We start from the raw sequence: 26,478 nt of genomic DNA, 5'->3' as shown, positions 1-26,478 counted from the left end.
GGGTAAATGATAATGTATGTTAGGTCATAAATTGTGGTTTATACTTTGCTTTTCATAAGCTGTTAGATTTCTCGGTCTAGAACCGAAAACACCATGTCTTGGTGTTGTTTGGACCAAAATCACATGTGATTTTGGTTAGGCTTTATATTGTTTTGTTTAGGTTTTGGGCTTGGGCTTGGTTATTACGCCTAGGTATATATAGTGTTATTTAGGATTGAAAATGAGTTACAAGTAAGTAAGGGACGTTCTAGGGGCTGCCATATGCCAAGGACGTGATTTTAGAGAGAACAGTGTGTAATCAACATCTTATGTACCCAAGTATTGAATGATAACAGTGTGCATTGAAGATTAATTATATTGTTCTTATTCATCTTATTTCTTGATTCATCCACTTGATTGGGATTCCGCACCATCAAGTGAATATGATTGATACATCAAAGTGTTTGTGGGGACTTACAAGTGGTATCAGTGCTTGGTTCGGTATCAATCGGGTCATTGCAAATGGTTTTTCTTGGAGTTTCTATGTGTTTTTTATTTATATTTTTTTGAATTTTTGGCCATTGTTCTTCGTGTTCTTCATATTTTTGATGTTTTGATCAAGTTTGATTTTAAAAATTAAAATTTTCGTGTTTTTGGCAAGTTTTGGGTGATTTTTGGCCAAATTTTGGGAAATCTCAGCGAGATCCTCGGTCTCGGTTAAACCCTAGGCGGCCAGCAGCGTTTTCAGACTCAGCACCGAAATCTCGGATGCGGCTTCGCAGGTTCTTGGTGTACAAGAGAGGTTCTCGGTCCGAAGTTCTCGTTCTCGGTCTCGCGTATTCGGCCTCGTTCTCGGTCACACGTATTCGGTCTGACCCTCTTTGGTTCAGACATTCTTCGGTTCGGATCCTCAGCTTCTCGGTTTCTTTTCTCGGTTTCGGATCTTCAGGCTCGCAATCTCGGCTATAATTTCGGAATTTCACTATTTTGGCTTATATTTGGTCAAATTGCCATATTTTCGATCCAATAATTTTGTTTTCGGTCCTTAGGCCTCATATTTGATCAAAAAGACCGTATTTGGTCAAATACTCTCGTTTTTTGTCAAATACTCTCGGTTTTGGTCTAGAAATTTTTGTTTTCGGTTTAGAAAATTTTGTTTTCAGTCAAGGTTATTCTCTTTGGACAAAGAATTTTGACTTTCACCTTTGACTTTTAAATTTGACTTTTGACCTTCTAGTTTGAACTTTGACTTTCAACTTTGACTTTCTCGTTTAACGTTCCAGCTTTCAAGTTTGACTTTCAAGTTGGACTTTTAAGTTTGACTTTTGAAGTTTGACTTTAAAGTTTGACTTTTCAACTTTGACTTTTAAGTTTGACTTTTTAAGTTTGACTTTCGAGGTTTCAAGTCAAAGGGGATTTTTCTTGACTTCATAATCAGTTCTATTTTTGATAAATTATTTTTTTGTGAATAATGAGTTCATCAATCACAAAAGAGGTCAATGAAACTTCCTGTTCTCAAGCCTGTAGTGATACAATTAAACTTCTTCGTGATCAAATTGATATATTATGTAGAGACAATGAGGACCTTAGGTATGAAGGATACACTCTCAGGAAGGGCCAAAAACCTTTAAAAATCAATTAGAGGCCAAAATCAAGGACTATAGAAAACTTCAAGAAGAATACAACACAAAGTGTGAACGTTATGATTATGCTCAAATAAAGATTGTCAGTCTAACTGCCGAACTTGATGCATTAAAAGCTAAATATAAAGATACTGAATTTAACTTTGAGAAATTTGACGTGTCAAGTGAGGTAGTTGTGTTCATGATAGAAAAACAATTAAGATTTAAAGATAATCAGAATAAGGGTCTAGGGTATCACAGTGTTCCACCACCCTTCAATGACAACTATAACCCGCCCCTTGAAATCAATGAGGTATACCTGCTCAGTTTGGTCCGCCACCTATACCAGTTTCAGTTATGACTGAACAATCTGGCCAACTGAGAATATTGAGGTGAATGATACTAATGTTTCTACCTCATGTGCAGAGCAGGTCAAAGTGCATGATGGGCATGAGCAGAACACAAATAATTCTTTTTTTGCTGAAAATGATTCAAAAACTTATGATAAGGTGAGTGATACTAATGCTTCTACTTCATGTGCAGATAAAGAAGTAGTGCAAGATGAGAGTAAGCAGAACAAAATTAATTATGAGTCTGCTAAAAGTGTTTCAAAAGCATGTGATGATGACACTCCCGCTGTTGAAAAATCCAAGCCACAAAAGTCTATCAAGCAGTCTGACAAATGTTCTTATGCTTGTGCTTGTGGAAGTTCTTCGAAACAAACTTCTATTGGACAAGGACCAAGTCACAACCTTATCTATATGAAAAGACAGACTTGCTTTAACTATAGGACTCCCTGTCATATTGCCAGAAATTGCCCACATCGTTTGTATGTTCCTTATTACAGACAAGGTTGGCAGAACGCACAAAGAGAAAGATCCTCCAAAAGAAACTCTTCGAGGTCACAATCGCTCAATGGTGACTGGAATGCGAAAAATGCCAAGAAATAATCTCCCAAGGTCAAGAAGGGAATGTCGGACAAGATGCCAAATTCAATAGATTGTCGTGTTCGACAAAGATCGGTTAGGTCAAAGTCATCCCGGTTATCGGTTTCAAGTTCTAAAGCAAGTGATGAGACATCCATCCGATCAAATAAAAAATGGGTTAAACCCAACTACAGATGGGTACCAAAGGTTCACACTCCCAAATCATCTAATGATTCTAACATTTCTTCATCTTCTGTGTCTGATAAACATGATATGTCATGGGAGAGAGTACCTTGTGTAGATGATAATGGTCAACCCAGCTTCAAAATGGACTGGGTTCCAAAAGCTAACTAATCCCACACTCTGTGTCGGAGAAGCTATGGAGGAATATCATCAGAATTCGGTTTGTTCATAGTGGGTGTTCCAGGCACATGATAAGAGACATCTCTAACCTACATTACATTCAGAACTTTAATTGAGAGCATGTATCCTTTGCGGGAAGGAAGAAAGAAAGGATCACAAATGGGGATCGTGTTTATTGGCGTGTTGAATATCTTAAATTCGTTCTGAAGTTGAAACAAAGCTAAGGCTGAACATGTTGCTGCATCTGCGTACTGTTCTCAGATCATTTGGGTGCAACTTCAATTGCTGAATTACGGTTTGACTTTTCTTCTCGATACTTCTAAGTTTTTCATAAAATGATTCGTTTTTGAAGACAATTTTTTTTAAAATTTGCGCATTTATTTTGTTTCATTTCTTCCCCATGCTCAAATTAAGGGGGACAAATCAAAATACAAAAAAAATTAAAAAAAGAATCAAAAATACAAAAATATGTTTTCTTGTGTAAGTATTTTTGGGAAGTGATATACGATTTAGTGATACTGGGCAAGTTAAATTGCTTGACAACTTTTGATCCCAAAAGTTTTTGTTTTGTACATTTTGTATTTTATTTCTGTTTTTGTTAAATTTGATCATATTTTCTTATATGCACAAATTTAGGGGAGAATTAAAAAAAATACAAAAATCATAAAATTCAAAAATACAAAAATATTTTATTTCTGTTTTATTTGTTTTTCAGAAAAATCAAAAATCCAAAAATATTTTATTTTGAGTATATTTTTATAGTTATTTTTATTTCTTAGTTATTTCTTCTGTGTGCTAAGTTTAGTTTTATTTTGTTTTTATCTCAATTTTTTTTTTGTCTTGAAATGTGAATTCTTAAGAAGAAGAGACTCAAGGAGATTGTATCGGAATATTCTGAGCAAGGAGAAGAAACTTGAAAAGGGGAAAGGAATTGACGGAAGTTTCAAATGTGAATGATAGATTCTTTCATATTGAGACATATACCAGTCTTGATAGGAGTCTTCGCATCAAATGTTAATGATCAAAAGTCATTTTCACCATGAATGATGTGAAACACCCAACCATTCTTCATCCATATCTAAATTTTATCCATTAAATCACTTCCACGTACCGGTACCCCTTGAGGTTCGAGTATAAAACAACTCGGCTGACGGTTACCAAAAATTATAGATATTTTCACCAATGAAATTGACGGATAATGGCTCATACCTGGTGTGCCACTGTACAAAATGTCAGTTAGGCAGTTTCTTTGTAAGAACTGCCGTATTTAAGGAATTGGAAGTCTGAAACTGTACAAATTGTCAAATTGGTCTTGTCAGCTTTCTTTACCTAAGAACTGTCATGACACCATGGCGATTCACCCAACAGGGAAATAGATATCGTTGAACGTCTCGCCAAGGGCCAAGTTAATTTGTTTAACTTGAAAAACTTTATTGAGATCTTTGATCTAGGATATACAGGGGCTAACATCAAAAGTAGCCACGAGTAGTTCTCCGATACTAAACAAATCCCAGTGGGTTCCTCCGTGTTCATACAGATACTGCGAGAAGTCTCCATCTGAGCCAAGGTTGGGTCCCTGAACAACTGTGGTGAGAAGGGTCTTTATGATTCTGTGATCCACAAGGACTTTTTAGTAATTTGTTACTTTTCAAGGCGCAACGGTGATCATTAAAGAGCATTCATTTGAAGGAATAAGAAGTGAAGATTGTAACATCGTGAAAATTCAAACCAAATTTTTTTTTTAATTCATAAAAACATATATCATATTGTTCAACACCAATTATTCATTTAACAAAGTTTTCAAAATCATCTCATAAAATCCAGGATCCATAGTAGCTCTTCTCAAAACATAGTATGTGTGTGCAATCATGCCGGTGCCTTCCCGCGGTCCTCCAAAGTACCTGAAACACATATCATATAAACGGTAAGCACGCATGCTTAATGAGTTCCCCAAAATACTACATACAACACATAAGCCACCCGAGGATATAGCTCTTCGAGACCTTCCAGTCAATGTGTCTCAGGGGCCTTCCGGTCCCACAAACTGAGTATACCTTCCGATCCTACTCTGTCGACCTTCCGGTCCATACCATATTGACCTTCCGGTCCATACCCTGTTGACCTTCCGGTCCATACACTGTTCACCTTCTGGTCCATATCATGATGACCTTCCGGTCCATACCATACTACTCATAACATATCATAACACATACATATTACCATGATGACCTTCCGGTCCATACCATACTACTCATATCATATCATAACACATACATATCACATCGAAACATATGTCACATACTCCTCATAGCACATAAGACCTTCCGGTCACACATAATTACCACTCTAGGTAAGGTATAGTGAGAGGACTCACCTCGAATGATGTCTAGTAAACTTTCGTGCTCGATATCCCCGTTGGATTAATGTCTAAGTCCATAACTATATTTGGTATGTACTTGACCCGACCCGGCATGGTCCATTTTGGTTGCACTTCACCGGCACAATTTATATGGATAGTCTTTTGAGAATAGTATATTTATGATTTATATTAATATATTATAAGTTCTAATATATTAATATGGAATCATATTATTTAATTAGTATTGATCAAGAATTAATTTAGAATTAATTAAGTGATCAAAAAGAACTAATTAAATATGGACTCTTATATATATGGAATGGGCCAAGTTCATTTAGGTTGGGCTAAGCTTTCATGGATGGTCCATGGAGCTTTTAACCCATGGATCCTATGTAAATGAAAGGTCATGGGTATTAGGGTTTACATGGATGTAACCCTATTCCTCCATAATATATAAAGGGGTCCTTGGCTCACAAAATTGGCACAAGTGTGTGAAAATAAGAGTGGGCCGATTTTAGTGTGCATACATATTCTCTCAAGTTCTTCCAAGGTGTTTTGGTGATTTGTGATTCCATTTGAGGCTTCCACACTATTGGGGCTAAGCTCTTAAAGCTTGAAGACATCAAGCTACATCAAAAGGTATATCATCTAACTAGAACTTTGTAGTATAGGTGCTTGATAATATGCTAGTTAGGATGAAACCTTGGAATAATTAATATTTGCATGTATAATAGAGAAAACATAGATCCAAGGTTTATAGGGTTGCATGTACACCATAGGAGGGTTAGAATGCTCAAAACCCAACAGTGGTATCAGAGCCATGGGTTGTTTTCTGTTATATTGATGCAAATGTTTTATTTTCAAGTTGAAAAAAAAGGAAAAAAAAAACATGACGTTTGTCAAATTTTAAGATAATTACTTGTTTTGTGCAAAAACGAATTATTTGTAAAATTTGAATCATTTGTTATATGAGTTGAATTAGGTCAAATTTAGTAAAAGATAAAATGATATGATTATTTTATTAGTTTTAAAAGTTTGATCTAAATGTTTTCAGGAGTTACATATTTTGTCATAAAATTTTGGAGCTCAAAAGTTTTTTTTAAAGTTGTGATCTTAAGGGTTTTTGAAACTTCCATAAGTTATGGAAATGAAAGTTTTTAAAAAAAAAATTTGATTCAAAGTTTTTATGGAGTTACAAAATTTGGTGTTAATGTTTTAAAGAATTCCATAACTTGTTCTTAAGTTATGGAACATGGAAAGTTTCATCATAAAACACCATTAATTCCATAAGTTATGGAATCCAAAGGTTTTCAAGAATTACAAAACTTGCCCTCAAGTTTTGGAATTTGATAAAAGTTTTTTATGAAAAAAAGAATTGAATTCTAAAACTCTTGGGTTAATAACTTAAACAATTAATTAAATGGTTTTAATTTTGAGTTTAATAATTGGAATTATGATGTTTTGTTGAATAGTTCAAATTAACTCGTATGGACTTTATTAATAGTTAATTAAAAGAGTATTATTAAATCCATAAATATATGGTTTGAGTTTAATTAAATTAAAAGTCTAGTTTAATTAATAGATTAAACCACCAAGTATTTTAAATGTCTAAAATACACCCTTATACTATTAGAATATTAAAAGTTTAATATATTATATGTATAAGAGCAAGTCGTCTTACCATTAGTTGGCCTCATTCACGAAGCTGGTCTATAAGGGAGGTATAAGGTTACTGCCTATAAAATGGCAGTTTAATGGGTGTCCACTCTCACTCACCGCTTCCTTGGCCGGTGGAGGGTCGTTACTCAAACAGTTAGGACAAGGACTATAATTCTCCCTTCATTATAAGTATAATGATAAATACTAAGTAACTAAACACTTATAAATTCCCAATCTTAGTTACTTAGGAAAATGTGAATAAGGTGCTAATCCATGAAATTACACTTTGCACTTTGTTTAAACCGTTAGTGGAGCGTGTGTGGTTAACCGGCACACTAACCTGGATTTAACAAAGTAGGCAAAGGGTAACTTAATATTTATCATAGTATCGGTGGAGCTCGTGTGGTTAACCGGCACATCGATTGAGGGGTAAATATTAAGGGTACCAAGTATATTTGCATGGTTACTTCACACCTTGTTTTGTGATCCTCGGCATCCCAGTCACAAAACCTGAAGGGCACACTCGAGATTGAAACATGCCATTGAAAAGTTCAACGAATCTCAAAAGATCTAGGAGTTTCAAATCCAAGTAAAAAACCTAATTAAATTATTTCGTTTTTCATGGTGGAAATTTGTAAATCATCATTTACCTACCTTCAACTATTTTATAACTCGGATTACGGCATCCCTCTTCCAATTATAAATAGGTTGTTGGATCCTAGCCTTAATATTTCATATTGGGTGTTATATTAAGGACTTTAAATCAACTATCTTGAATATCTCCCAAAAGATGTCGAGTTCAGACATCTATGATCTTCCCAAATCTCTTGGAACCTTACTTCCTCCACCTCCTCCAATTATTCTCCCTAACCCACAAGTTCAAGGTCACTCAAGCCCTAATGGCAAGCAAGGTCTATGTGTGATCACATCTTAGAGATGAAGTCACATATTGACAAGCCGGGAGAGTTGGGTTTCAAAGTCTTGAGAAAGTTGGATGTTCAATCACTTTCTAAGTCACATAGTGAGTTCCTTTGGGACTACTATGATACAGACTATGACATGAACCTTAATGATCATATCTATTTGCTTGGTGCTGCTGAATCAACAATGATTTGGAACGATAGTGAAGCAAATTTGATTAGAAGATCAACTTCCCAAAAACTTTATGGACAGTGACAATGGTGACACTGGAAATCCAGAAAAAGCATTCTCTTCCCAATGGAAAGGGATTGGCCATAGTCAACCCGGTTGACCAAATGGTAAAGAGAAAGGCTAAGTCTGAGATAGTCCCATTACCAAAGGGTCCATATGTTTATTTTGCCAAAGGAAGGGGCGTTGATTGCAAAGCTGCCAAATTTACCTAAGGATGTTAAAGTCAATAAGTTTGACTCTACATCAGGTAGAGCCCATTATCTAACTCTGTTAAGTTCTATTCTGAGATCCTCATTACATGATGTGACTGGGTCACATGTTGATGTTTTAAGAATCAAAGAATAGAGAGAAATCTTAAAGGAAGTATATGCTAATTCTGATCGCGAAGGTGGATTTCGATTGCATCAGAATTTTGAGCAGTTGCTTAAGAAGTTATGATATATTGCTAAGGAATAGATAACAACAATTTTCCATGTGGATTATAAGGATAAGTTTTTCTGCAAAGTTTTAAAATAAAAGAAAATTGTTTAATTTTGTTTATTTGAAGTATCCTTACAATGGCATTTGTGGAAAATTGTTGCTTATATGATTCCACTGACAACAATATTGGAAAATGGATTTGATTCTTTCATTTGTGGTAGTGTCTAAATTTACCAAATCAGGAAAGTTCCTCATCACCCAAGTTTCAATTGGACCGAAACTTGGAATCATGCAAGTTGAATAGTATGATGAATGAGAACTTTCAAGCATTGGAAAATTAAGACTAATTACTTGTTCACATGGATGTGTGAGTCAAGTGAAGGACTAAAGGGATCGAGTACACATTCTTGTGCACTGGTCATGTCCACCACAAAGCTCGTTAAGACTATTTGATTTACTAAAGTTTAGTAAATATGGGTATACTTACAAGTTTAAGTATAATTCTGAAACATTGGAAAAGTCTCAATGTATGGCAGAACGAATGGGAAGAATCAAATTAGGCAGAAAGATAAAAGTTTCTCAAATCTGAAAAGATGGGAGAGTACTTTAGTATCATGTTTGTGATCATCTTAATGATTTAGAAATCATATCACAATTAGTCCTCTAAAGGTCATCTTAGTGCATTCTTATGACTAAGAAGAGGAGTCATAAATTGTTGAAATGGTTAGATCAGGAAGATGAGTCATACTTCGTTCCAAAACAATTCTTAGAGTCATACTCCAAGATTGTAACTTGAGTGACATATCTTAAAGAAAGGTTTAAAACACTTGTCAAATGTAAGAGTAAAAGTGTCCTACTCTTGTACATTTGAAATTGGTAAGTTGTGATGTTTTGGATAAAACAAAGACCAACTAAGGCCAATTGTGTGAAGTGTTTTTCTTGATAAAGAATCCGCACTATCTCTTGAATATTTGGCAAGATAGTCTTATATGTCAAGAGGATAGTGGGAGTCTTAAAGATCCTAAAAAGAATTTCAAGAACTAATCAAGAATAAAACCTGAGGTTCTTCACTAGCACACGACTTGAGGTTTATAACCTATCGTGTTGACATATTCTGTGCCCATTCCAGTTAAAGTTGGCGTTGCATAGGAGTTCTGAAAGTTCTCAATTGGTTGCATAACAACTTGGAAGCAATGGCAGGCCCTGTACTGCCAGGTGGCAAGAAGTTAAGATTGCATAAGTTCAGTCCATATGAGTTTGGATTTGTCATTATCCTTGTCTTGTGACTATGGTTTTGACGATTCACATGGATAAGAGCACATACACCATAAAATCTAAGGGTCATAAGGTTTCTCTCCGATTCATGAAAATGATGGTGAGGAAACACTTCCACCAAGTAGATTTGAAGCAGATGGCAAAAGGTCTAAACAATTGAGACTATGATTACGACATCCCTTTTCAAAGTTCTGAAATTGTTTAGACACACATGCATGCTATCTAAGGAAAGGTGTATGATTTTGATAAAGTTTTATCAAAGCATCTCGTATCAGAAATCTAAACTTTGGTAAGAAAGTCAATAAAGTATTGATTTCTAGAAGTCCAGCTGATTTCTGAGTACATGTCAAAGCTAGTGGGAGCATAAGTGTTATGCTAATAATCATCATGTAAGTGGGAGCATGATAATTATTGTTAGTGTTGCAAGTTAGCAATGTTAATTATAGAAAACAAAAGTTTCAATTCGTGAGGCTGCAGGGATTGAAAAAGTTGTTTTGCTATAATTAAGGGAGAGGATATACTTCATTTCAGTTCTAAAGGCTTAGATTGAGACCTTAATCATCTTTAGTCAAGAATATATATATGAATTTCATGTTGGATTCGTTTAACTTAAGGAAATTCTATATATTGCGTTCTTAAAATTCGATTATGATTACGGCATCCCTCTTCATAGTCAAATTTTGAAAACATGGCAAATAAAAATATTGTAGCAAAAGACTGGTCTAGAATCATGTCTTTATGTGAAATATCATGAATCGTGTACCATTTGCTTTGGGTACAGGATCGATTGCATGTGCTATAATATTTGTCATTTCTAAATTTTTCCAAATGCCCAGAGGCATTAAGAAGGGAAAAGGTCTAGAATTGGATATGACTAAAATGATTAAGCAATTGTCGAGGACAATCTGAGGTTTACCAAAGATTGGTTGCTCAGGGACAGTTGGAAGTATAGTGCTAATTTTGGAAGGACCATATTGACATATTCTGAAAAGAGGCATCTCTTATTCAGAAGTGATAGTCAAAATGAGAATATGGAGTTGTCTCCATAGGTGGAAGTTATCTGTGTAAGATTAGAAAACTTAATGCAAGAAGCATGTCCAAAGCAATGTACTTTGAATATGAGACTTAGTTTCCATGGAGTTGATCTCCATTGGAATACCTTATAATGACTGTTGACAAGTCTTTGTGACTTTGTACATATTCATTACAGGAGGGTCAGTGCATATAAGTTTAAAATCTAAACAGATTTCGATAAATGATAGGAATTTGAAATTCTCACATTTTTCGATAAGGATTTGGGAGTGTGAAATTAGAATCATTGAAATTATGTTCAATTGGTTTATTTCACAATGTAAGGATCATAGACAAACATAGAGTGCATACTTGGTGTATGGCAAAGCTATTGTTTAAGAAAAACATAGTGTACATGCTTGGAGCATGGGACAACTAGTGTTTTTAATTCAAGTATAAAGTTGATAAAACCGAAACAATGAATAATGAGTAATCAGTATGGTGATAAATAAAAGTGTTTATTTATATTCATAGGGTTTGATACCATATTTGATTCATTTATTCTTGTGTTTCACTTTGCATGTTTTGACTTCCAGAATAACTAAGTCGCTCTTCCTGAATGATTAAGTTATTCAAACCATCCACAGTCGGTCATATGTTGGAAGTAGATATGAATAAAGACTGTCATGGGTTGGTTTGTAGAGATCCAAGTTGGTGGACAAAGTGGTGCTACAACACTCATGAGTGCCCATAAGTTCTGAGTATCAGATTCAACCCACGCTCATTTGAATCACTTCATGGATTTTATCACGAGTGATCATGAGACGATACTATCTTATATTCTTAAAACCTAGAGATATGAGTTGTTACTATGAGTTGGTTATACATTGATTGCACGAAAACGCATTGGTAACTCGATGTTATAAAACGTGCCTTTGTGTATGATTCAACAAGTAGTAGAACAAGCCATATGAGTCGAAGTTTATCCATTCCTTTTACCTTCGGGATAAAAGCGATATATGTGGGCCCCTCGATGATTTAGCGATGACACATGTGAGTGCTTGGCCAAGCCAGGATTGATTTGATTTGTTCAATCAGTCAGTCATCATAAATCGAAAATCGGGAAACAACAAATGGACATAGAGAATGATTATAATCCATGTCTCATTCCATATGATATCTAGAATGGAGGAATATATGATCCCTTATCTAATGGACAAGTCATTGACAAGGTCAGAGTTCGACAGCGGCTTTAAGAGCTACGATTGCCAGTTAGGTTTTGAAGTCATACTCAATAATAATTTTAGACTTATCCAAGTAGGAGACTGTTTGATTAATGTCTAAGTCCATAACTATATTTGGTATGTACTTGACCCTACCCGGCAAGGTCCCTTTGGGTTGCACTTCACCGGCACAATTTATATGGATAGTCTTTTGAGAATAGTATATTTAGGATTTATATTAATATATTATAAGTTCTAATATATTAATATGGAATCATATTATTTAATTAGTATTGATCAAGAATTAATTTATAATTAATTAAGTGATCAAAAAGAACTAATTAAATATGGACTCTTATATATATGGAATGGGCCAAGTTCATTTAGGTTGGGCTAAGATTTCATGGATGGTCCATGGAGCTTTTAACCCATGGATCCTATGTAAATGAAAGGTCATGGGTATTAGGGTTTACATGGATGTAACCCTAATCCTCCATAATATATAAAGGGGTCCTTGGCTCACAAAATTGGCACAAGTGTGTGAAAATAAGAGTGGGCCGATTTTAGTGTGCATACATATTCTCTCAAGTTCTTCCAAGGTGTTTTGGTGATTTGTGATTCCATTTGAGGCTTCCACACTATTGGGGCTAAGCTCTTAAAGCTTGAAGACATCAAGCTACATCAAAAGGTATGTCATCTAACTAGAACTTTGTAGTATAGGTGCTTGATAATATGCTAGTTAGGATGAAACCTTGGAATAATTAATATTTGCATGTATAATAGAGAAAACATAGATCTAAGGTTTATAGGGTTGCATGTACACCATAGGAGTGTTAGAATGCTCAAAACCCAACAATCCCCGATCTAGCCTCCGCCTAATCACATAAAGTAATTTATCTCTAATTAACAACGATTCTCATAGGCTAGACTAATCCCTTCCTATAATCTCCCATAAGGGAAAAAGACCATTTTACGCCTCCAATGGTCCAATTATCCGAATGCTGACCAAACCTAAAAGTCAACGAAAGTCAACTCCAGTCAACGGTCCAACTCTGACCAGACTCGCCGAGTGCACTCGTGCGAGTCATCGAGTCCCATCGATTCTCAGTGAACTCCGGAAGACCCAGCTCGTCGAGTTAACCCCTAACTCGTCGAGCTATCGCATGATTCAACTCATCGGGACAAATCCTAAGCTACTCGCCGAGTCGGCTCATCAACTCGGCGAGTCTATTAAGACTCAGCTTGCATTCAGACGATTTTAAGGCGGAATACTTCCTCAAACTCCAGATCCATACTCTAAGGGCTCATTTACCACGTAAAGTCATAAACTTTTCGTCCATGCATGGCATTGTGGGCATGAAATGCCAAGAACATGATCTAAATGGGGTTTTCACTCATAAATACCATCAAGGCTGAATAAAGCAGGAACCTTTGGGTGCTAGAGACCTCCTAAGGTCCAGATCTGGAGTTCAAGCCTCCTCATGAACGCCAAATCCTCAAAGTCCCAAAATGAAAGGAAAAGAAGCCCTAATCTTCAAAATGAGAGATCTACTCAAATAAAAGGGAAAGGTTCGAACTTGATACCTCTAATATAAGCTCTTGGACTTATAAGCAGTAGATCTATCAGCCTCTTCTCAATCCTAGCTTGGAATCTTCTTTCCTTCACCAAAATGCACTCACAAATCTCAAGTAAGGCTCAAGACTCTCTCACAAGCTCAAGGGGCGATTAGGGTTTCTTCTCAGTGAGGTGTGGCCGCAAATGAGGCTATAAGTGCCTTTAAATAGGTCCCAAACCCAAGGATCTAGGGTTTCCACTTTCAGCGCCTACTCGGCGAGTCTACTCTTGGACTCGTCGAGTAGTTCATTAAACTCACGTGGCCACCCCGCTTCTACTCGACGAGTTATAGCACCAACTCGTCGAGTAGATCAATATTAAAATAACATACCTGGAAATCCGGATGTTACAATTCTCCCCCACTAGGATCAGACTTTGCCCTCGAAGTCTTACTCTGCAAACAACCCTGGATGCTGCTCCCAAGTCAGCTCGGACCCTCTCCGATATTGCCACTGGACCTGAACTAGAGGCACCTCCTTGTTCCTTAGAACCTTGATCTTCCGATCCAAGATCGCGATCGGCCTCTCAATGTAATTCAGGCTCACATCCACCTGAATATCCTCTAGCGGAACTACTGTCGTCTCATCGGCTATACACTTCCTCAACTGGGATACGTGGAAGGTATCATGAATCTGGCTCAACTCCGCAGGTAGCTCTAAACGGTATGCTACCTTACCCACTCTCGCGGTCACCCTGAACGGACCAATGTATCGGGGCCCCAGCTTGCCCCTATTCCTAAATCGGATCACTCCTTTCCAAGGAGATACCTTCAGGAGTACGAAATCTCCAACCTGGAACTCGAGCTCGGATCGTCGTCTATCCCCATAGCTCTTCTGGCGGCTCTGGGCTGTCAGCAACCTCTGTCTGACCTACTGTATCTGCTTAGTCGTCTTAAGCACTATCTCAGTGCTACCCATCACTCGCTGCCCAACCTCTCCCCAACAGATGGGAGTCCGACACCTCCTCCCATATAAAAGCTTAAAGGGAGGCATACCAATACTCGAATGGTGGCTGTTGTTGTAGGAAAACTCAGCCAAAGATAGGTATGTATCCCAACTTCCACCGAAGTCCATAACACATGCTCGAAGCATGTCCTCGGGCGTCTGTATCGTCCGCTCACTCTGTCCATCCGTCTGTGGGTGGTAAGCAGTACTGAAGTGCAATCTCGTACCCAATTCCTCATGGAACTTCTTCCAGAACCTGGAAGTGAAACGTACATCTCGGTCTGACACAATCGAGATCGGCACTCCATGTCACGACACCACCTCTCTCACATACATCTCTGCCAGTCTCTCTACAGAAGAGCTCTCACTGATTGCAAGGAAGTGGGCACTCTTCGTCAGCCGGTCCACAATCACCCAAATTGCGTCAACACCCCTCGCGGTTTCTCGGCAATTTGGTGATAAAATCCATAGAAATCCGTTCCCACTTCCACTGGGGAACCTCTAATGGCTGCAACTTGCCATGCGGACGCTGGTGCTCGGCCTTAACCCGACAACAGGTCAAGCACCTCTCTACTACCCATGCAACATCCCTCTTCATACAGGGCCACCAATAATCTCTCTTCAGGTCCAAATACATCTTAGTGACCCCGGGATGGATCGAGAATCTCGATCTATGCGCCTCCTCCATCAGAGTGCTACGTGCCCCACCCGTATACGACACCCAAATCCGACCACGAAAGCTCATAAGTCCTCGGCTATCCGTCACAAATTCGGATACCTGTCCAATCACCCGCTCCCTCTTGCGGTTCTCTGGTCTCACAGCCTCTGCCTGAGCCTCTCGAATGGTATCCAATACCGGAGTCATCACCGTCATCCTCATACATATATCTCGAATCGGGGCACTCTCCGACCTACGGCTTAGAGCATCGGCTACCACGTTAGCCTTGCCCGGGTGGTACAGGATCTCATAGTCGTAATCTTTTACCACATCCAACCATCTCCTCTGGCGCATATTCAGGTTGGGCTGATCCATCATATACTTCAAACTCTTGTGGTCCGTGTATATGGTACACTGAACCCCATACAAATAATGGCGCCATATTTTGAGGGCGAACACCACTGCCCCCAACTGCAAGTCGTGGGTGGGATACCTCGTCTCGTGAGGCTTCAACTGCCTCGATACGCATGCTATCACGTGCTCTCTCTGCATAAGCACCGCACCCAACCCTGATATAGACGCATCACAGTAAACCACAAAATCCTCCATTCCCTCCGGAAGGGTTAACACCGGGGCTTCGCATAATCTCTGGCGAAGTGTCTCAAACGAGGTCTGCTGCTCCAGACCCCAAGTAAAAGCGACGCCTTTCCAGGTCAATCTGATGAGGGGAACGAAAATCTTGGAGAAATCCCTGATAAATCTCCGATAGTAGCCGACCAACCCCAGAAAACTCCTGATCTCGGTGGGGGATCTCGGCACCTCCCAACTCATCACAGCCTCAATCTTGGCCTGATCGACCATAATCCCATTCTGATTAACGAGGTGCCCGAAGAACTGGACCTCTCGTAACCAGAAATCACACTTGGAGAATTTGGCATAAAGCCTCGCCGATCTCAACACTCCAAGGATCTCCCTCAGATGCTCCTCATGCTGCTCTCCGGATATCGAATACACTAGAATGTCATCGATGAACACAATCACTGATCGATCTAACTTCGGCCTGCATACTCGGTTCATGAGATCCATGAACGCCGCTGGTGCATTGGTGAGCCCAAAAGGCATCACCACGAACTTGTAATGCCCATAACGAGTCCTAAACGCCGTCTTCTGGATATCCTCATCACACACCCTCATCTGGTGATATCCAGATCTCAAGTCTATCTTGGAAAACCAAGACGCACCCTGCAACTGATCAAACAGATCGTCGATCCTCGGGAAAAACATTCGGAAACTCACACACTATCGGAACATCACCGATAGAACTCGGCCTCTCTGCGTCATCTCGCGTGTCCATCACATATGCTACAAACCCTCTACAACCCTGCTGTAGGCTACGTCTCGCTCTGGCAGCCGAGCAAAATGTCGATCCACATCGGGTACCCTCGCCATACACTGTCAGCACTCCCCCACTAGGGTCTCGTATCGTCACCAACTGACGCTCGCAGTCTATAACAGCTCTGAATCGGCTCAACCAATCCATACCCACAATGACACAAACATCCCCCATCGCAATTGGGACCAGATCTATCGGGAACTCAACACCGAAGATCTCGAGTACACATCCTCGAATAACATCAGTAGGCAGAACCGCGCGCTCGTATGCTATGGAAACTCGCAGAGGCCGACTCAACGCCTCTCGTCAGATACTGATGTGCTGGCTAAACGCTAATGACATGAAAGACCGACTCGCACCCGAGTCAAATAACACCAAAGTAGGTACAGAACTCACAAGAAAAGTACCAGCCACAACATCAGGTGCTGCACGGACCTCCTCCGCTGTCATCTGAAAGGCTCTCCCGCATGCCTTCGGTGCCTCGGCCTTCGCTGGCCGACCCTCACTAGCTCGTGCAGCAGCAGGGGGCAGATCCCTGTGCTGATCCCTGTAACAGCTGCGGCCACTCAGCCCTCCGGTGGCTAGTCTGGTTGCAATGAAAGCAAACCATGAATTCCTTGGGGAAATCCTCGACTATATGCCCCTCCTTGCCACATTTGTAGCAAGCACCTGCTCGACAAACTCCATCATGTCCCTTGCCGCACTTCCCACAAGTGCGGCCCTTCTGACCTCCAGATCTCGTATTGGCGAGCTTTGCCCGCTTGGCTGCCGGCTGAGACTGTACCGGCCGCCTAACCCTCCTCTGAGTCTCGGCCTCCTCCCTAGCCTAAGTCTCCAGCTCAATCTCCCTCTTCCGAGCATTTTCCTAGAGCTCGGCAATTGTTTGGTATGTCGAGTTCGCCACGAACTCCCGAATGTCTCTCCTCAGTATGCTCAGATATCGGCTCATACGTGCCTGCTCAATGGACACGTGCTCAGGGCAGAACAACGCCCTCTCATGAATCATCCGCGTGATCACAGTCACGGACTCCGTCCCCTACTAAGGGACAAGAACTCCTAGGCCAAACGTTCCCTCTCCACCGGGGGAACATACTCGTCTCTGAACATAGTGGTGAACCTCTCCCAGGTCACCGCGGTAAGCTCTGCAGGAGTAAAATCTGCCGTCACAAACTTCCACCAGTCCTTCGCTCCCAAGCGAAGCTGGTTCAGCGCAAACTGTACTCTCAAATGTTCCGGACAGGAACAAGTGTAGAAACATCCCTCAACGTTAGAGATCCACCTCATCGCGACTATCGGATCATGTGTCCCATCAAACTTTGGTGGCTTCGTGTTGCTGAACTCTCGGTACAGCAACGAGTCACCCTCCTGTGGCCTAGCAGCGGCAACGGTTGCGGTGGCCGCAACAACAACAGCATCGGTAAGAGCAGCATACCGCTCGTCAAACGTCTCAATCAGCGTGGTCTTGATAGACCTAAACATCTCGAGTATACTTGCACTCGATCACTCAGCCCTACTTGTTCCTTACCATCCCAAGGATTCTTACTTGGACTGCTCATTGATCCGATGTTTCCAGTAGTACGGGCCCTATACTACCTTCCACACCACATCAGTATTCACCCCAAGTCCTCCTCCTAGGATTCCAGATCACAAGTACTCTACATCTCATCACACACAGGCCAATTTCCAGTAGACCTCTCATAAGCTCCTTTCTGCTACCTACTCACTCTCGAAGTAACTCATAGTAGCTGTAACTCCTAGGCTAAGGCATCACAAATCAGGCCACTCTAGTCCTAGATATGAATACCTAGCCTACTCTCTAGCATGCATAACATATCACATAATATCTCATAACATATAACGTAAGGGTATTTTGGGAAATCACCGTTCGGGTGCTGGCTGATTGTACACACTGCTCCTTTCCGCTTTCCCGAAAATCTTTTACTTATCTTAGAAAATCGTTTCTTTTTGAAAACTTTTCTCAAATCCTCAGTTTGAGTTCAGATATACCCGAAGGTGTATCCGAATCCCTCAAACCAAGGCTATGATACCAACTTGTAACATCGTGAAAATTCAAACCAAATTTTTTTTTAATTCATAAAAACATATATCATATTGTTTAACACCAATTATTCATTTAACAAAGTTTTCAAAATCATCTCATAAAATCCAGGATCCACAGTAGATCTTCTCAAAACATAGTGTGTGTGTGTGTGTACAATCATGCTGGTGCCTTCATGCGGTCCTCTGAAGTACCTGAAACACATATCACATAAACGGTAAGCACGCATGCTTAGTGAGTTCCCCAAAATACTACATACAGCACATAAGCCACCCGAGGCTATAGCTCTACGAGACCTTCCGGTCAATGTGTCTCAAGGGCCGTCCGGTCCCACAAACTGAGTATACCTTCCGGTCCTACTCTGTCGACCTTCCGATCCATACCATATTGACCTTCCGGTCCATACCCTGTTGACCTTCCGGTCCATACACTGTTCACCTTCCGGTCCATATCATGATGACCTTCCGGTCCATACCATACTACTCATAACATATCATAACACATACATATTACCATGATGACCTTCCGGTCCATACCATACTACTCATATCATATCATAACACATACATATCACATCGAAACATATGTCACATACTCCTCATAGCACATAAGACCTTCCGATCATACATAACTACCACTCTAGGTAAGGTATAGTGAGAAGACTCACCTCGTATGATGTCTAGTAAACTTTCGTGCTCGATATCCACGATCTAGCCTCCGCCTAATCACATAAAGTAATTTATCTCTAATTAACAACGATTCTCATAGGCTAGACTAATCCCTTGCTATAATCTCCCAGAAGGGAAAAATACCATTTTACCCCTCCAATGGTCCAATTATCCAAATGCTGACCAACCCTAAAAGTCAACGAAAGTCAACTCCAGTCAATGGTCCAACTCTGACTAGACTCGCCGAGTGAACTCATGCTACTCGTCGAGTCCCATCGATTCTCAGTGAACTCAGGAAGACCCAGCTCGTCGAGTTAACCCCTAACTCGGCGAGCTATCGCATGATTCAATTTATCGGGACAAACCCTAAGCTACTCGCCGAGTCGGGTCATCAACTCGGCGAGTCTATTAAGACTCAGCTTGCATTCAGACGATTTTAAGGCGTAATACTTCCTCAAACTCCAGATCCATACTCTAAGGGCTCATTTACCACGTAAAGTCATAAACTTTTCGTCCATGCATGGCATTGTGGGCATGAAATGCCAAGAACATGATCTAAATGGGGTTTTCACTCATAAATACCATCAATGCTGAATAAAGCAGGAACCTTTGGGTGCTAGAGACCTCCTAAGGTCCAGATCTGGAGTTCAAGCCTCCTCATGAACCCCAAATCCTCAAAGTCCCAAAATGAAAGGAAAAGAAGCCCTAATCTTCAAAATGAGAGATCTACTCAAATAAAAGGGAAAGGTTCAAACTTGATACCTCTAATAGAAGCTCTTGGACTTATAAGCAGTAGATCTATCAGCCTCTTCTCAATCCTAGCTTGGAATCTTCCTTTCCTTCACCAAAATGCACTCACAAATCTGAAGTAAGGCTCAAGACTCTCTCACAAGCTCAAGGGGCGATTAGGGTTTCTTCTCAGTGAGGTGTGCCGCAAATGAGGCTATAAGTGCCTTTAAATAGGTCCCAAACCCAGGGATCTAGGGTTTCCACTTACAGCGCCTACTCGGCGAGTCTACTCTTGGACTCGTCGAGTAGTTCATTAAACTCACGTGGCCACCCCACTTCTACTCGACGAGTTATAGCACCAACTCATCGAGTAGATCAATGATCCTCAAAAATAAATAATTAAAATAACATACCTGGAAATGCGGATGTTACAAAGAACATCTTTCAACCCCAAAAGCAAGGTGAAGCTGTATTTGAAGATTATGTAACAAGTTGCATTGAAGCCTCCTCAATCAATTTGCTGCTATCTATGTACCTGCTGAAGTGATCCAGAAGAATTGGTCTCTCTGTTATTATCTCTGAAGTTTCTCAAAGCTAGAAGTGCTGATTTTAGAAGAACCTTTACAAGAAGTTGTACACTCAATGTGCGTTCAAAGTCAGGTTTTTAGAAGGAAGTCCAACTAATCAAGATGAAGTCATTCATGCAAAAATTCATATGTTCATCTTGAAGTTGTGAAGAAATCAAAGATTAAAGCTGAAAGCCAAAGATCAAGGAAGACTGAAAAGAAAAGAAAGCAATAAACCAAGGGGGAGATTGTGAGGACTAAAATATTATTTATTGTAAGTGAAAAGAAAGCTATAAACCAAGGGGGAGATCGTTAGGTCATAAATTGTGGTTTATACTTTGCTTTTCTTAAGCTATTAGAGTTCTCGGATTAGAACCGAAAACATCATGTTTTGGTGTTGTTTGGACGAAAATCACATGTGATTTTGGTTAGGCTTTATATTGTTTTGTTTAGGTTTTGGGCTTGGGCTTGGTTATTAGGCCTAGGTATATATATATATATATATATATATATATATATATATATATATATATATATTGTTATTTAGGCTTAAAAATGAGTTAGAAAGAAGTAAGTAAAGGACTTGATTTTAGAGAGAACCAAGAGAGAACAGTGTGTAATCAACATCTTATGTATCCGACTATTGAATGATAATAGTGTGCATTGAAGATTAATTATATTGTTCTTATTCATCTTATTTCTTGATTCATTCACTTGATTGGGATTCCGCACCATCAAGTGAATCCGATTGATACATCAAAGCGGTTTTTGGGACTTACAAGTGGTATCGGAGCTTTGTTCGGTATCAATTGGGTAATTGCAAACGGTTTTTCTTGGAGTTTCTAGGTCTTTTTGATTTATATTTTTATGAATTTTTGGCCATTGTTCTTCGTGTTCTTCATATTTTCGAAGTTTTGATCGAGTTTGATTTTAAAAATTAAAATTTTCGTGTTTTAGGCAAGTTTTGGAAAGTTTGATTTTAAAAATTAAAATTTGGCAAGTTTTTGCCAAATTTGATGCGGCTTCGCAGGTTCTCGGTGTACAAGCAAGGTTCTCGGTCCGAAGTTCTCATTCTCGGTCTCACGTATTCGGCCTCGTTCACGGTCACGCGTACTCGGTCTGACCCTCTTTGGTTCGGAAATTCTTCGGTTCGTATCCTCAGCTTCTCGGTTTCTTTTCTCGGGTTCGAATCTTTAGGCTCGCAATCTCGGCTACAATTTCAGAATTTTACTATTTTGGCTTAGTTTTGGTCAAATTGCCATATTTTCGATCCAATAATTTCGTTTTCGGTCCTTTGACCTCATATTTGATCAAAAAGACTCGTATTTGGTCAAATACACTCGTTTTTCATCAAATACTCTCGGTTTTGGTCTAGAAATTTTTGTTTTCGGTTTAGAAACTTTTGTTTTCGGTCAAGGTTATTCTTTTTGGACAAAGAATTTTGACTTTCAGCTTTGACTTTTAAATTTGACTTTTGACCTTCAAGTTTGAACTTTGACTTTCAACTTTGACTTTCTCGTTTAACTTTCAAGCTTTTAAGTTTGACTTTCAAGTTTGACTTTTCAATTTTGACTTTTAAATTTGACTTTTCAAGTTTGACTTTTCAGTATTGACTTTTAAGTTTGACTTTTTAAGTTTGATTTTCGAGGTTTCAAGTCAAAGGGGATTTTTCTTGACTTCATAATCAGTTCTATTTTTGATAAATTATTTTTTTGTGAATAATGAGTTCATCAATCACAAAAGAGGTCGATGAAACTTCCTGTTCTCAAGCCTGTAGTGATACAATTAAACTTCTTAGTGATCAAATTGATATATTATGTAGAGACAATGAGGACCATAGGTATGAAGGATACACTCTCAGGAAGGGTCAAAAACCTTTAAAAAATCAATTAGAGGCCAAAACCAAGGACTTTAGAAAACTTCAAGAAGAATACAACACAACGTGTGAACGTTATGATTATGCTCAAATAAAGATTGCCAGTCTAACTTCCGAACTTGATGCATTAAAAGCTAAATATAAAGATGTTGAATTTAACTTTGAGAAATTTGACGTGTCAAGTGAGGTAGTTGTGTCCATGATAGAAAAACAATTAAGATTTAAAGATAATCAGAATAAGGGTCTAGGGTATCACAATGTTCCACCACCCTTCAATGACAACTATACCCCGTCCCTTGAAATCAATGAGGTAGAGATACCTACTCAGTTTGGTCCGCCACCTGTACCAGTTTCAGTTAAGACTGAACAATCTGGCCCAACTGAGAATATTGAGGTGAATGATACTAATGTTTCTACCTCATGTGTAGAGCAGGTCAAAGTGCATGATGGGCATGAGCAGAACACAAATAATTATTGTTCTGCTGAAAATGATTCAAAAACTTGTGATAAGGTGAGTGATACTAATGCTTCTACTTCATGTGCCGATAAAGAAGTATTGCAAGATGAGAGTAAGCAGAACAAAATCAATTATGAGTCTGCTAAAAGTGTTTCAAAAGCTTGTGATGATGACACTCCCACTGTTGAAAAATTCAAGCCACAAAATTCTGTCAAGCAGTTTAACAAATGTTCTGGTGCTTGTGCTTGTGGAAGTTCTTCGAAACAAACTTCTATTGGACAATGACCAAGTCACAACCTTATCTATATGAAAAGACAAACTTGCTATAACTGTGGGACTCCCGGTCACATTGCCAGAAATTGCCCACATCGTTTGTATGTTCCTTATTACAGACAAGGTTGGCAGAACACACCAAGAGAAAGATCCTCCAAAAGAAACTCTTCGAGGTCACAATCGCTCAATGGTGACTGGAACGCGAAAAATACCAAGAATCAATCTCCCAAGGTCAAGAAGGGAATGTCGGACAAGATGCCAAATTCAAGAGATTGTCGTGTTCGACAAAGATCGGTTAGGTCAAAGTCATCCCGGCTATCGGTTTCAAGTTCTAAAGCAAGTGCTGAGGCATCCACCCGATCAAATAAAAAATGGGTTAAACCCAACTACAGATGGGTACCAAAGGTTTACACTCCCAAATCATCTAATGATTCTAACATTTATTCATCTTCTGTGTCTGATAAACAGGATATGTCATAGGAGAGAGTACCTTGTGTAGATGATAATGGTCAACCCAAATTCAAAATGGACTGGGTTCCAAAAGCTAACTAATCCCACACTCTGTGTCGGAGCAGCTATGGAGGAATATCACCAGACTTCGGTTTGTTGATAGCGGGTGTTCCAGGCACATGATAGGAGACCAATCTCTCAACTACATTACATTCAGAACTTTAATTTAGAGCATGTATCCTTTGCGAGAAGGAAGAATGAAAGGATCACAAATAGAGATCATGTTTATTGGCGTGTTGAATATCTTAACTTCGTTCCGGAGTTGAAACACAACTAAGGCTGAACATGTTGCTGCATCTACGTACTGTTCTCAGATCATTTGGATGCAACTTCAATTGCTGAATTACGGTTTGACTTTTCTTCTCGATACTTCTAAGTTTTTCATAAAATGATTCGTTTTTGAAGACAATTATTTTTAAAATTTGCGCATTTATTTTGTTTCCTTTCTTCCCCATGCTCAAATTAAGGGGGACAAATCAAAATATAAAAAAATTCAAAAAAAATTCAAAAATACAAAAATATGTTTTCTTTCGTAAGTATTTTTGGGAAGTGATATGAGATTTAGTGATACAGGGCAAGTTAAATTGCTTGACAACTTTTGATCCCAAAAGTTTATGTTTTGTACATTTTGTATTTTATTTCTGTTTTTGTTAAATTTGATCATATTTTCTTATATGCACAAATTTAGGGGAGAATTAAAAAAAAATACAAAAATCATAAAATTCAAAAATACAAAAATATTTTATTTGTTTTTCAGAAAAATCAAAAATCCAAAAATATTTTATTTTGAGTATATTTTTATAGTTATTTTTATTTCTTAGTTATTTCTTCTGTGTGCTAATTTTAGTTTTATTTTGTTTTTATCTCAATATTTTTTTGTCTTGAAATGTGAAATCTTAAGAAGAAGAGACTCAAGGAGATTGTATCGGAATATTCTGAGCAAGGAGAAGAAACTTGAAAAGGGGAAAGGAATTGACGGAAGTTTCAAATGCGAATGATAGATTCTTTCATATTGAGACATATACCAGTCTTGATAGGAGTCTTCGCATCAAATGTTAATGATCAAAAGTCATTTTCACCATGAATGATGTGAAACACCCAACCATTCTTCACCCATATCTAAATTTTATCCATTAAATCACTTCCACGTACCGGTACCCCTTGAGGTTCGAGTATAAAACAACTCGGCTGACGGTTACCAAAAATTATAGATATTTTCACCAATGAAATTGACAGATAATGGCTCATACCTGGTGTGCCACTGTACAAAATGTCAGTTAGGCAGTTTCTTTGTAAGAACTCTCGTATTTAAGGAATTGGAAGTCTAAAACTATACAAATTGTCAAATTGGTCTTGTCAGCTTTCTTTACCTAAGAACTGTCACGACACTAGGGCGAGTCACCCAACAGGGAAATAGATATCGCTGAACGTCTCGCCAAGGGCCAAGTTAATTTGTTTAACTTGAAAAACTGTATTGAGATCTTTGATCTAGGATATACAGGGGCTAACATCAAAAGTAGCCACGAGTAGTTCTCCGATACTAAACAAATCACAGTGCGTTCCTCCGTGTTCACACAGATACTGCGAGAAGTCTCCATCTGAGCCAAGGCTGGGTCCTTGAACAACTGTGGTGAGAAGGGTCTTTATGATTCTGTGATCCACATGGACTTTTTAGTCATTTGTTACTTTTCAAGGCGCAACGGTGATCATTAAAGAACATTCATTCGAAGGAACAAGAAGTGAAGATCATCTTTCAACACCAAATCTTTCAACCCCAAAAGCAAGGTGAAGCTTTATTTGAAGATTATGTAACAAGTTGCATTGAAGCCTCCTCAATCAATTTGCTGCTATCTATGTACCTGCTGAAGTGATCCAGAAGAATTGGTCTCTCTATTATTATCTCTGATGTTTCTCAAAGCTGGAAGTGCTGATTTTACAAGAACCTTTACAAGAAGCCTTACACCCAATGTGCGTTCAAAGTTAGATTTTTTGAAGGAAGTCCAACTACTCAAGATGAAGTCATTCATGCAGAAATTCATATGTTCAGCTTGAAGTTGTGAAGAAATCGAAGATTAAAGGTGAAATCCAATGATCAAGGAAGACCGAAAAGAAAAGAAAGCAATAAACCAATGGGAAGATTGTTAGGACTAAATTATGGTTTATTGTAAGTGAAAAGAAAGCTATAAACCAAGGGGGAGATTGTTAGGTCATAAATTGTGGTTTATACTTTGCTTTTCATAAGCTAGTAGAGTTCTCGGTCTAGAACCGAAAACACCATGTTTTGGTGTTGTTTGGACCAAAATCACATGTGATTTTGGTTAGGCTTTATATTGTTTTGTTTATGTTTTGGTCTTGGGCTTGGTTATTAGGCCTAGGTATATATAGTGTTATTTAGGCTTGAAAATGAGTTAGAATTAAGTAAAGGACGCAATTTTAGAGAGAACCAAGAGAGAACAGTGTGTAATCAACATCTTATGTACCCGACTATTGAATGATAATAGTGTGCATTGAAGATTAATTATATTGTTCTTATTCATCTTATTTGTTGATTCATTCACTTGATTGGGATTCCGCACCATCAAGTGAATCCGATTGATACATCAAAGCGTTTTTGGGGACTTACAGTGTACTCTAATTAATTTTATATAAGAAATGATACACGGTATCCACATCCATAATATTCAGTTTGGATGATTCGTTTTGGTGGCTACACCACTTTAATTGAATTCAATTAATAGTAA

The sequence above is a fragment of the Lactuca virosa genome, chromosome 9 (assembly GCF_052849685.1).
Source record: "Lactuca virosa cultivar CGN04683 chromosome 9, Lactuca_virosa_CGN04683_v6, whole genome shotgun sequence".
Taxonomy (NCBI): Eukaryota; Viridiplantae; Streptophyta; class Magnoliopsida; order Asterales; family Asteraceae; genus Lactuca; species Lactuca virosa.
This window is presented reverse-complemented; position numbering follows the sequence as displayed.